We start from the raw sequence: 4,608 nt of genomic DNA, 5'->3' as shown, positions 1-4,608 counted from the left end.
TACGCGCTAAAATTACAAGCAAGTATACGCGTTCACAAGTAGTATAAGATATAAATCATATTTTTCCCATAGAGACTCTTTTTAGTTAACTTAAGATTATGCACCTATGCAACAGTGGTATGGCTATCGCTCAATGCTAAGACAATAACAAGTTGAGATGTTTATAACTAAGATTAAACTAACATGCAACTAATTAAGAATAAAAGTGATTGAATTAATTATATGAGACAAACATAGGATTCTAACTTCATTCAAAGTCATTGTTCTTAACCTTAGCAAGCAATGGTGATGACAACTAATCGATAACACGAAACTAGTAAACGCCAACTTTCGTTGTACGAATACCCTACTATCAGACATCGAAAAAGCGATAGAAGCTGAATAGACACCAATTATGTTGAGACCCTATATGTCTATAGAATGTGACAACATAAAAATTTAATGAACAAGTTATCTATCGTGATTACATAGGGCAAGTAAGATGGTTAAAATTACCTACGAATCATGCATAATAAATAAATGAACCTATGCTAGCATGGCAAGTTCTAAACCTCTATATTCACTTTCGCTTCAATAGAGATTAACACACTATCTTATATGTTAGCTACATAAGTAAATCCGTTAGAACCCCACGATAACGATTAGTTCATAACTGAACTCATCGTAACCATGGGTTCCAATGAAAACATGATAATAAACAAGATAAAAGTACTAGGGTTCAAAGACAAATCGAAAACAAACATCCAAGTATCAACTATACTAAAGAAAACAAAAGTATTCTTCTCCGTAGCCGTCTCGTGCTCTCAAGGTCTTCTTATTGCTCTCTTCTCGCTCCGTGTTGTTAAAAACTTCTTTTTATTGGTTTATATAAGCCCCTAGTGTACCTGGACTCTTAAAATCATTAAATTCCACTCAAGACAGGTTTCTGGGGCAAAAAGGGTGGGGCGACCGCGCTCAAAATCAGCGCGGGCGCGTGGATTTTTAGCAGTAAGGCGGGGCGGCCGTGCTGGTTTTGGGGGCGGCCGCGCCTGACTTCTGGACCGTACTAATATCGGCGCTACCATAAGGGTCTATGATAACACTTTTTCAATTTCTGGTAATACCGGAAAAAGTGTAACCATAGGACATCTTTGCCTACACTTTTATTGTTTTGGTAACATTAAATTTGGTGTAACTATAGATATATAATAACACAATTATGGTATTTGTTACATCATATTTGGTGTAACCATAAAGCTATGGTAACACCATATTAGCTATTGTAACACTAAATTTTAAAAACAAAGTTATCAATGGCTACAACTTGTTATCTATAGTTACACTTTTGTGTGGACCGTTTAAGCTTTTACGTACACTTTTAAATCTATACCTACATTTTTTTTGCTATTCACCAACATAGAATATGAACACTTTATATCAATAGCTACACTTTACATGACTCTTTGCCAACACGTTACGAGAAAAAAGGCAATATAATGTTTGAAAATAGAACTTTCCCATTTCAAAGTTTACCAAACATTCATCAACAAAAATAATCGAACAACCAAAAAAACCAATTCAAGTATCACCAACCACCAACAAGTTCCAAGCCTACCAACCACCAACCATACCAAAACAAGTACTGGAATCTAAAACTAATAGACCACATCAAGATCATGATTTATAATATCAAACCGACATAGAGTTCAACTGCATAAAGTATTCCAGTTGCGTAGTCTTCGGATGCTCTTAAGAGCTCCACAAGTTTGCACACCTGCATCCAGGGCATCTGGAGCCCATGACAGTGGTCAGAGCAGCACCTCCTTTTATCGAACTTCCTTGGTTGATCTTCTAAGAGCATTGGGGGAAAAAATCTAACAATACATTAGATGTAAAATGCAATTCATTCGGATAAAATTTATAGACCCTGGTAATGTGAAAGATCCTATTTAATTATATTAAAAGGATATTTCACATCACATAGAGTTTTATTCGAATGATGTAGTATCTTACGTCTGATGGAATGTGAGATTTTTTCTCATCTTTCACTCTCCATGCTGGCCTAAGTCAAAATTAACATATCAATACACAATGGTTATTATACCTCCAAATACACAAGTAAATTTATATATAATTTTCGAGATAATATATTATATATAATTTCAAGTGAGATGTTGTACGTACAATTAAAAGCTTATGCTAATAAAATTTCTTAACTAACCATGTAAAATAACAAAAAGTTACAGGTTAAACATATTCATGAGCTACCCAAGCACTGGTGGAATATGACTAGAGAGCTGCTTATCATTCAATTCCTTGCTTTGACATCGATCCAATATATTCAAGTGTAAATTTTTATACAATTGTATAATTGATCACCACCAGAATATGTTCTCATGTATTGAATATATGTTTTGAAGAAAGCTAATATCAACTCATAATTAAGTTGTATTTACAGCTTCTATGTGAAACTCAAGTTCCCAAAAATGAAGGTATTGGTCCACTCAACATGTTGCAGGTTAAATCCCTAATCAAGAAAAATGCCGCTTAGATCTTATGAGGATCTTTCTTCACCTAACAATAACAAATCAACGATACAAGAAACCCTCGACCAAGGCCAAATTCAATTTGAATTTAAATATCATAATTTCAAGTTGATTTTCAAATTATAAAGAGTACATGAATCATATATCCTTTTAACTTACAAATACTGCAGCACTTCATTCCAGTATATCAGTCTTGGTATTTCTCCACTCAACTTATTTTGTGACAGGTCCCTAATTTGAAACCAAAACACATCAGGGATTGTGATAACAACAATACTCCTGTCACGGCCCGAGGACCCTTAGACTAAACCATTTGGCTGCTTTTAGAAGCTTACATATCTCTCTTGCAAAAAGAACCTGAAATTGGTTGGTTTCTTAAATAGGTTAAGTTCAATGCATTTATATACGTAAGTAACTAAATAAGATTCAAGTTCAAATATTATTTAGTAGGATGATCTCCGTTTTTATCTTATATTATTTCAAAAGCACTAATCAATGTTTTAGGACACATTTTAAAGACCCTACTCCACTGAATGGCATGAAAATTTAATAAATTTCAAGAGAATACAGAATGTCTAAAGACAACAGGATATTACCTGAATAAAGCTCTTGTCTTTTTCCCCAGAGACAAGAGCATAATTGTCATAATCAGTAGCAATCACATCATAAGGTTCCTTAGGAATGAACGGCAATGTCAGAAATCGTAGATAACACTTCCCTTTTACCATTTCTTTCTCCTCTCTAGATCTGTTACATTTTTCTCCAGATCTTCATCTGAGAGACACTGAACAATACCCTTTATACCAGTGATGTATCCATCTGGACCCCCATTAACACAAAAGGTATCAACCTGATTGCAGCTTTTTTCTCGTTAAATGTATACACTGCCTGAGATGGAATAACTCATTGATTAGAAAGATAAACCAACCTTTTAAAGTTCCATATAGTGAATAATAAAGAAAAAGACCTCCATTATGTTATTATGCAGTATTACATGTCAAATGTTTCATAGAGTTGTGGCTTATAACTAAGCAGTAAACATGATATTATGTCTCTGATTAAATGACAAAAAGGTCTAAACATTTAGTATGCTTCAAAAGGTCTAAACATCTAGTCTACTTCAATACGAATATTTTAGGTCATACTCTACACAATCCGCAACAAAGTATATTAGCATCTGTTGACGAAGTAGCAATTAAAGTCACAGCCTATGTGAAATAAACCAAGCTCCATATTATTTCCAAAAGAAGTCTTTGCGATAAAAAAGCACAGACTTACGGTTCTTGATAATTGCATGATAAAATAGTTTCATTATGCGTTTACATGTGTGCAATGACAATCTTCTTGCCCTGCTCCTGCAAATCCACGCTTCAGTGAAGCAACTTCGAACCATCTCCCTGAATATCTTACTGGATCAAACTTCTTTGTTGTCATACCTTTCATCATCATCATCATCCCTATTTTATCTTCAGATATTGTGTCAATTGGAAGACTTGGAAGAGCATCTGAGATATTTACAAGTCCATATAAATTCTGGTGATGAGTAAGATCTGCCCCCAAAACCTACAAAGGAGAATACGGTTCAACAATTATTCAGTTTAAAGTCAATGCTATTATCCTTGCATAATCCTCCTAATTTATAAGGTCGTGCTCTATGAAGAAGAGATTTTAGACTGAGAACAACTGTTTTGCACCTCTGAAAAAGTTGAGAACAATTGTTGTGCACATTCTACAGCATAACTTGCTTAAAGAAATTATATAAGAAATGACAAAAAAACACAAACCTTGGTTGTATGAGAGAGAAGTACAAAAGATGCAGCGATCCCAGATAATGCATTTCTAACCGTAACTTTATTCTATACAGGATTCTCCTCAGCAGAGCATGTTATTTTAATTCTTCCTGCCTCCCCTCTTTTTAAACAAATCAGTGAAAGAACAAATCAACCTTATGTGTATTAATCAAACCAATGTGTAATATGACTAAATTTCTAAAATGTAGCTCAGAAAAACGTGTAATATGACTAAATTAAACCTATAGCTCATAACCTCTTATAGCAAGCAAATAGTAAGCATCGTTCGACCA

This window comes from Apium graveolens, chromosome 8, assembly GCF_009905375.1.
Source record: "Apium graveolens cultivar Ventura chromosome 8, ASM990537v1, whole genome shotgun sequence".
Classification (NCBI taxonomy): domain Eukaryota; kingdom Viridiplantae; phylum Streptophyta; class Magnoliopsida; order Apiales; family Apiaceae; genus Apium; species Apium graveolens.
Note: the sequence above shows the minus strand (reverse complement) of the source record.